We start from the raw sequence: 9,777 nt of genomic DNA on the forward strand, positions 1-9,777 counted from the left end.
GAGAGGGAGAGACTGGGCAGGGGCCCTGGGCACCAGGCAATGGAGGGCCAGCTGCCAGGAGGCGGGGAGCTGACCGCAGGCAGACCGCATGTAAGCCGAAGGCTCCAAGGCCTCGGCACATGCTCCAGTGTTCATCAGACCTCACTTATAAAACACAAAGGCAAAGAAAAAATTATTTAGAATTTCAAGATGGCAACTGCAGAGCATTAAACTCCAAGCACCCGCAGGATCCCTCTGAACCTGGGGTCGTGAGCCTCTACTTTGTTGACACACCCGTGAAGCCAGCTGTGTGGGATAGAATTATTGAAATCAGTGAAGGTCCAGAAAATTCTTTATTTTTTATCACATTTGTGGCATGCATAGGCTGCTACAGATGGTTTCATTTCTGTATGTAACCCTTCCTGGACACCATCTGCAAGGCTTAGCTCCTATCCTTATCAGCTATTCTCTGGCATATTACAGCCCCTCTCTAAGCCTTATTTCTAAAACAGAAATAAAACAATGATCTCATAAGATTGTTATGATGGTTTAATGAAGTAAAGCTGATAAGGCACTAAGCCCAGTGATTGGCACATGTTATGTACAAATGGACATACATACATATATGTATTTACCCATGTACATGATACCCATACATCTCTGCTATGACACACAGGGACGGTACTAGAGTACATAGAAGGTACTTAATAAATCTATTTTTTGGACAAAGAACATTGATAATAGGAACATTTTAAAAATGTCAATCTGGCTAATGAATGCTTTAGGTGAAATGCAATGCAAATATAAGTTGATTATTTAAAGAAGAAAGAAGAAAGAAAAGCTTTTTTTCAAAAACTCAAACCTGTTTTGATCGGATAACTCAAAAACTAAGTGCAACTGAATTAAGGACAGAGAAAATGAAGAACGTCCTGAAAACCTTGGTAAATATGATTTCAGAATGAAAATAGGAAAGATGAAAGAAGTTGGAGCTGGAGAGTATGGAGAAGAGAAGGATAAGAGAGAACTTTAGAATAGCAATATTGTTTTCAATTAAAAGTGAGTATTTTGTTATAAAAGTAGTACATGTTTATTATAGAAAACAGGTATTATCAAAAAGAAAATCTAAAATATGCACAATCCCACTATTCTCACACCACACAACAAACAAGTTTGTACCAGTTGATTATCCTACTGTAAATACAGGTTTGAGCATACTGGGCATTTTCTTTTTTTTTTTTTGGCATTTTCATTTTAAAAAATATTTGCCAATTTTACATCTGAAATGCCATCTCATTGCTGTTTTGATATAAATTGCTTCTTTGAATAATAAATTACTTCTTTCTTATCTTGTAAGTTTATTGTTCATATATATATATTCGTGTGTGTGTATTTTTTTGGCCGTGCCGCACTGCACGCAGGATCTTACTTCCCCGACCAGGGATTAAATACGTGCCCTCGGCAGTGAAAGCGTGGAGTCCTAACCACTGTACTGCCAGGGAATTCCCTGTTTTTCTTTTAAATAATCAGAAATATTTTTAAATGCATTTAAAAAGTATAGAAAATAATATAGCAGACAGTATTTCTATGTGTTTTTCAGAAAGAAAGCCTGTTAGGTGTGAGATGGGGGCTGTATTAACACAATCTGCCATGTTGCTAAAAAAAAGTTAAATGTTTGTCTTTCTTACATACTGATATGCAAATGTTTTTTGTATATTAAGGTGCTAACCTTTTTCTATGACATAGAGCTTTTTTTTTTTTTTTTTGCGGTATGCGGGCCTCTCACTGTCCGTTGTGGAGACCAGGCTCCAGAAGCGCAGGCTCAGTGGCCATGGCTCCCGAGCCTAGCCACTCCTCGGCATGTGGGATCTTCCCGGACCAGGGCACGAACCCGTGTCCCCTGTATCGGCAGGCAGACTCTCAACAACTGCGCCACGAGGGAAGCCCTGACATAGAGCTTTTGTTTTAATATTTTTGACTGAAAAGAACAAAACAAAAGGAAATTAGTTTAAATTAAAAAAAATTTTTTTTAGTTGGATATGAGAAACAATTTCCTGATGATGGAGAGAATAAATGCAGGAGAAGGAATTTGTCATTATGGAATCTCTGACCCACCATCTCTCTTCTATGATTCACCTTAAACTTAATTGGCTAGGAGATAGAAGCTAGACCAAGTGGTTGTTCACATTTTCCTAGATTCTAGGAAGCACTAATTTCAAAATTAGTAGGAAAAGTTCTGGGTTACATGGCTAATTTGACTTAATGTGTGTGTTCTTCACCATTGTAAGCAGAATAGCTGTATCTTTGCAGGTCTTCTGAGTAAGAGATGCTAAGTCCACTGTTGTTTGGTGGTTCTGCAAATGAATGTGAATTCTATTATATGACAACTGGGACAAGTGTTCCATTTATAAACAATCAGCATGCTTACTGCTGAGTATGGTACTCTTTAGAATTATACACAAATATTCTCTCTCCTTTCAGGCATGTGGTAAGAATGTTCTTTTCTGCCCTCTTGGAGTTAGGTGAGGTCATATGACTTTCACTGCCCAATGAAATGTGACAGGAAGTGACATTTTCACTTCTGGGCCCAAGTTAAAAAAAGTTTTATATATAGTTTACTGTATGTCAATTATACAGATTAAGTTTATATGTAAATAAATTTTACTAAAGTTTATATATAAAGTTTATAATAAACTACATATGTTTAAAGTGTACCATTTTTACATGTGTAATCATCACTACAATCAAGATAGTGAAGATATCTGTCACCTCTAAAAGTTTTCACTTGTGCTTTTCTAATCCCTCCCTCCCACACCTCCTTGTCCCCTATCTCCAAGCAGTCATCAGTCTCCTTTCTGTCACTATAGATTAGTTTTGAATTTTCCACACTTTAATCATATAGTATGTACTCTTTTTTGGCTGGCTTCTTTCACTCTGCATGATAATTTTAAGATTCATCCATGTCATTATATGTAGCAATGGTTCATTCCTTTTTATTGTTGAGTAGTAATCCATTTTATGGATGCACCATGGTCTGTTTATCCATTTACCTGCTGATGGACAGCTGAGGTGTTTCCAGTTTGGGGCTATTACAAATAAAGCTTCTGTAAACATTTGTGTACAAGTCTTTATATGGTCACAAATTAATTTTTCTCTTGAGTAAATACTTAGGAGTGAATTGGGTGGATCATAGGTCATTGTATGTTCAACATCTTAAGAAACTGCCAAATTGTTTGGTTGTAATATTGACATTGTCACCGTAAGTTCACAAGAGTTTTAGTTTCTCCACATCTTCATCAACACTTGGTATGATAAGTCTTTTTAATTTTAGTTATTCTAATAGCTAAGTAGTGTTATCTCATTGTGGAGGGTTTTTTTTTTTATTTTATTTTATTTATTTATTTTTTGTACAGCAGGTTCTTATTAGTTATCTATTTTATACATATTAGTGTATATATGTCAATCCCAATCTCCCAATTCATCCCACCACCACCACCCGCCCCCTGCCACTTTCCCCCCCTCATTGTGGTTTTAATTCGCATTTCCTCCTTCTCATTGTGGTTTTAATTCGCATTTCCTAATGACAATGATGTTGAGCATCTTTTCTTATGTTTATTTGCCATCTCCGTACCTTGTCTGTTCAAATCTTTTAGTCAGTTTTAATTGGTTTGTTTGTTATCTTATTTTTGCATTTTGAGAGTATATATTCTGGAATCAGATATATGTTTTGCAAAGATTTTTCACAGTGTGTGTCTTGTCTTTTCATTATCTTAAGAGTGTCTTTTAAAGAGTAGAATTTTTAAATTTTAACTAAGCCCAATTAATCAACTTGTTCTTTTATGTATTGTGTTTTTGATGTTCTATCTGAGAAATCCTTGCCTAGCCCAAGGTCAAAAAGATTTACTCCTGTTTTCTTCTAATAGTTTTATAGATCTATGCTTTTACATTTAGGTCTATGACCCATTTTGAGTTAAATTTTGCATATGGTGTGAGTTACGGATCTAAGTTCTTTTTTTTTATATGTATATACAATTGTTCAAGCACAATTTGTTGAAAAGACTATTTATTCTCCACTGCATTGTGCCTTTGTCAAAAACCAGTTGTCCAGATATATGTATGAGTTTATTTCCAGACTTCCTATTTTGTTCCATTGATTTATTTTTCTATCTTTATGCTAATACCACACTGTCTTCATTAGTGTAGCTTTATAATAATTATTGAAATCAGGCAGTGTTATACCTTGAAATTTGTATGTCTTTTTCAGAGTGGTTTGGCTATTCTAGATTCTTTGCAGTTCCATAAAAGTTTTAGCATCAGCCTATCAATTTCTACAAAAAATCCTGTTGGGAGTTTGACTTTAATTGCATTGAGTCTATAGATTAATTCAAGGACAGTTGACATCTTTATGATACTGAGTCTTCAGATCCATGAACAATGTATATCTTTCCATTTATTTAGGTCTTCTTTAATTTCTTTCAGCAGTATTTTGTAGTTTTAGTGTACCGATCTTTTACTTCTTTTGTTAAGTTTATCACTATTTCTTTTTTATGTTATTGTATATAGTAATGTTTTTATATTCAAATTTCTGATTATTTGTTGCTACTACAGAGAACTACAATTGATTTTTGTATATTGAACTTGTATCCTGCAACCTTACTGGTCTCAATTATTAGTTCTAATAGCTTTTTAAAAAGATTCCATCATATTTTGTACATGGGTGATTATGTCATCTGAAAATAAAAACAGTTTGAATTCCTCCTTTTCAATTTGCATACCTTTTATTTCTCTTCTTGTCTGATTGCACTGGCTAGAACCACTCCAAGTTTTGAATTAAAGTGATAACAGCAGACATTCTTACCTGGTTCCTGATCTTACAAGGGAAGTATTTAGGTTTTCACCATTAAGTATAATGGTAGCTGTAGGCTTCTTTAGATGATCTTTATGAAATTGAGGAAGTTCCCTTCTAATTTTAGCTTACTGAGAGTATTTATCAGAAATGAATGTTGGGTTTTGTTTAGATAAGCTTATGATTTTTATTTTTAGTTTGTATGTTGAAGTATATATATTTTTTTGACTTTTTTTTTTTAGCTGAGCCATTCAGCATGCAGGATCTTCCCCCACCAGGGATGGATCCTGTGCCCCCTGCATTGGGAGCCTGGAGTCTTAGCCACTGGATCACCAGGGAAGTCCTGTTGCAGTACTGATATATTGATTGATTTTTAAATGTTAAACGGACCTTCTAAGTCCTGCTTCCAGGATATACCTCATTTGATCATATCAATATGATGTTTTATACTTTTAATGTATTATTGAATTCAATTTGCTAACATTTTGTATAGAATTTTTGTTCATGAGGGATTTTGGTCTATAGTGTAATGCCTTTGTCTTATTTCATTTTAAAGATAATCCTGACCTCTTAGAATGGGCTGAGAGCTATTCTCTTCTGATATTTTTGGAAGAGTTTGTATAGAATTGGTATTATTTCTTCTTTAAGTGTCTAATAGAATTCACCCATGAAGTCATCTCAGCCTAGAGTTTCTCTGGAGGAGAGTTTTGAATTATGCCACTTTCCTAAATAGATATAGTGCTCTTTAGATTATTTATTTCTTCTTGAGTGAGCTTTGGTAATTTTTGTTTTTAAAGGAAATTGTCTGTTTCATCTAAGTTGTCATATTTATTAGCATAAAGTTGTTCATAATAATTCCTAATTGTCTTTTAAATATATGTAGAATCTGGGGCTTCCCTGGTGGTGCAGTGGTTAAGAATCTGCCTGCCAATGCAGGGGACATGGGTTCGAGCCCTGGTCCAGGAAGATCCCACATGCCATGGAGCAACTAAGCTCGTGTGCCACAACTACTGAGCCTGTACTCTAGAGTCCGCAAGCCACAACTACTGAAGCCTGCATGCCACAACTACTGAAGCCTGTGTGCCTAGAGCCTGTGCTCCACAACAAGAGAAGCCATCGTAATGAGAAGCCCGCACACGGCAACAAAGAGTAGCCCCCGCTCGACACAACTAGAGAAAACCCGCGTGCAGCAAAGAAGACACAACGCAGCCAATAAATAAATCAACAAATAAATGAAATAAATAAATATATAAAAAATATATACGTAGAATCTGAAGTGATATCACCTCTCTCATTCTTAATATTTTTCATTTATATATTCTTTTTTCCCTAATAAGTCTGGCAAGAATTTTATCAACTTATTGATTTTCTCAAAGAGGCATCTTTTGCTTTCCTTGATTTCTCTATTGTTTTCCTACTTCTCTTTTATTGATTTATACTTTGATCTTTCTTATTTGCTTCCTTCTGCTTACTTTGGGTTTAATTTGCTTTTATTTTTCTAGTGTGTTAAGATCATTGATTTGAAATCTTTCTTCTATTCTAATATAGGTGTCTGATGTTATAAATTTCTCCCTCAAAATTGCCTTAGGAGTATCCTACAAATTCTGATTTGTTTTATTTTTATCAGTTCAAAATAAGTTTTAATTACCCTTTTAATTTATTTTTTCACCCATGTATTATTTAGAAGTGTGTTTTTTAGTTTCCAAATATTTGGAGACTTTCTGAGAATATTCTGTTATTAATATCTAATTTAACTCCATTATGGTCAAAGAACATAATGTTTATAGCTTGTGAATTGTGGTAGGAAAATTATAGCTTAGTGTCAACCAAAGGGAAACTATTATTTCTCAGGAAACCCTCACAGCCAACCAAAGTTGCTGTAATCATCTATTGATAGTTCCCAGTTTAATTCAAGTCGACAAATATTTGTTGAACAGTGATTATATATGCCCAAGTCCAAGAATAAGAAAAGTAAAGTGCCTGATCTCAAGGAACTTACAATCTAGATATGAACTACTGATACTAGGAAAGACATGGTAAAATCAAAAAGTAGATTAAACAAAGAAAAAGAGGGGTTCAAGGAAGGGAAGAATTGAGAACGGCTTCACATAGGAGGTGGGACTTAAGAAGGGTCTTGAAAGAAGTGTTCAAGTTTGACAGGTGGAGATGGTGGGATGGTCCTCCAGGCAGAGGAAACAGCATACGCTCAGAGACAAGAAAACACAGTGCATGCTTGGGGAACTTCACTTTGACTGAAGGTTAGGGGAGTGGTGGGAGATAAGGGGAATATTTTATAGGACTCCGAGGTCTTTATACTTAGATGAATAAGCATTTGGGCGCCATTAAGATCTTTTGAGCCCAAAAGTAATTTTCCTTCACCCACCACACTCGCTCTATCAAGTCCTGCTGGGACTCCATCCACCATAGAGATCTGAAAAACGTCCAGTGGTTGGACTACATCCTTGACTCCCTTGCTTTAAAACCCTTCATTGGATCCCCACTGTACTTAGAATAAAATCAAAACTTCTTTTTGGACCCTGCATGGTCTGCCTTCTGACTACCACATCTCCTACCGTCGCTTTTTTTGAATAGGCACTTTTTTTTTTTTTTTTTTTTTTTTGCCGTACGCGGGCCTCTCACTGTTGCGGCCTCTCCCGTTGCGGAGCACAGGCTCCGGACGCGCAGGCTCAGCGGCCATGGCTCACGGGCCCAGCCGCTCCGCGGCACGTGGGATCCTCGCGGACCGGGGCATGAACCTGTGTCCCCTGCATCGGCAGGCGGACTCCCAACCACTGCGCCAGCAGGGAAGCCCCTACCGTCGCTTTTTAACTTTATTCAGTACATTCTACCTCCCTCAGCTTCCTCTTGCTTCCTGAAACATAATTAGGGTTTCTCGCACTCAGGACCTTTGCATTTTCTTTCTTCTGCCTTGAACACTTTCCCAGCTCTCTGCATGGTATGGCAGGAAACCTCTAAGATGGCCCCAATCATCCTTGCCTCTTGGTATTCACACCTTTGTGTTTTCCCCTCCCCTAGAATATGGTTTGGATTTAGTGACATGCTTTTAGCAAATAAAATGGAGTACAGGTGATGGGTTACAAAAGGGAGGTGGTTCTCATTTGGGGTACACTTGCTCTCTCTCATTCTCTGGCTCACGCTGAGGGAACTCGGCTTCCTACTGTGTGGTACACTATGGAAAGGCCCTCACGGTGAGGAACTGATGTCTCAGGCCAACAGACAGCAAGGAGGCCTTCCAATAACCACGTGGGTCAGGTTGTAATCTGATGCTCCCCCAGAAGAACCTTGAGTTGACTGTAGGCCCAGCTAATACCTGGATTTTAACCTTGTGGGAGACCCTGAGCCAGAGACATCCAGCCAAGCCATGCCTGGATCACTGACCCACAGAAATCATGAAGTAATAAATGTTTGTTGTTTTAAGCTGCTATGTTTTGAGGTAATTTCTTATGCAGCAACAAGTGACGACATATGGCTGGCTCAGTCTCATTCTTCATGGCTTAGCTCAAGCGTCACCTCCTCAGAGAAGCCTTTCCTAACTAGCCTGGCTAAAGTAACTTTCTTCCTGCCCTGTCTCTTCCCAAAGTCACTTTCTAATATAGTGTCCTGTTTTCTTTTTTCCATAGAGCTTACTACCATCTCTAATTAATCATTTACTTGTGTGTTGTCTGACATCCCACAACTAGAATGTAAACTCCTTAAGGGTAAGGCTGTTGCCTGACTTGTTCACTGCTCTATCTCCGACACCTAGAATGATGCCTGGCTCAGACCCTTGTTGAATAAATGTAAGAGAATAACGATTCTGCATTATTTGCTCCAGAAACTTCCTTGTGTTTAGCAGAGCCAAATCCTATGAACCGAGCATAACCTGTGCTTTGATAAGAACTTTGACAGCCAACAAAGCCTGGGGCTCTTTTCAGGTTTTAAAACAAGATGCGCTTTTACTTTATGATCAGGGAAGTAACTTGCCAGAGTCACAAAGCTAGTAAGCCGTAGAGCTGGGATTCAAACCGAGATCTATCCGAGTTCAAAGCCAATGCTGCTGCAAAAAGTTACAACTATTTAAAACAAAATAGGTAACAGGAGATAATGATCGACGGGAAGCCAGAAGAATATTTTACAGGAAATCATGTCATGGTTCATGAACAGTTGAAGTGGAAGACAGCATGGGACCCTGGGCTTACTTAGAAAACTCCAGTGTATTAAAAGGACCAAATGGGGAGCAGCCTAACCATGAAAGGTGTGTGGGAAAAAGTCATCTGTCGCAGTAAAAGTACCCACACTACCTCGTCGTTTGCTGTCCAGCCTCCCACTCCAGGTGGTTTTGCAGATGCAGGTGTCTGACCCTCTCCCAGGGGACTTTGGGTCCTGCAGTAGATTTGTGTGAGTCTTGCAAATTTTACTACTCTGACAACGCAAGGTGCAATGCCTAGCAGGGACTATAAGATGTACTACATTACAAAATAATTAAAGCCACACCACTGCCCACCTCTTCCCCTACCCTCTCCCGCCCTCAGTCTCCCCAGCAACAGCAAGAGTGAAACATACCAAGGATGCCATGTTCCTGGCAAGAGCTCTCAGAGGGCTTTGCATTCATGTCTCAGCTCTGCCATGTTCCACCAAACACTAGCGGTGGAACCTTGAGCAAAATACCTCTAGTGCATTTCAGAAGCTCTCAGCCTCACCTCTTATTTTGGCCATTGATGAAATGACCAGTTCTATGCAAGTCTAGCTGGTGTAGCCTGATAGCACCTAAGCTACATGCCTCTTGATTTCAGTCCCGGGGCTTTTCTGACATGCCTTGTGGTATGGCTACAGGACTCCTCTCAGCTCTCACTCATGTGCAGCTTGGAAGTACAGCACTTTATGTACTATGGGGACAAATGCTGACTAATGGAATGGGGCTGGAGGTAGCTGATGTGCAAATTTGTCTTCTGTCT

The sequence above is a fragment of the Physeter macrocephalus genome, chromosome 12 (genome assembly GCF_002837175.3).
Source record: "Physeter macrocephalus isolate SW-GA chromosome 12, ASM283717v5, whole genome shotgun sequence".
In the NCBI taxonomy this organism is placed as follows: Eukaryota; Metazoa; Chordata; class Mammalia; order Artiodactyla; family Physeteridae; genus Physeter; species Physeter macrocephalus.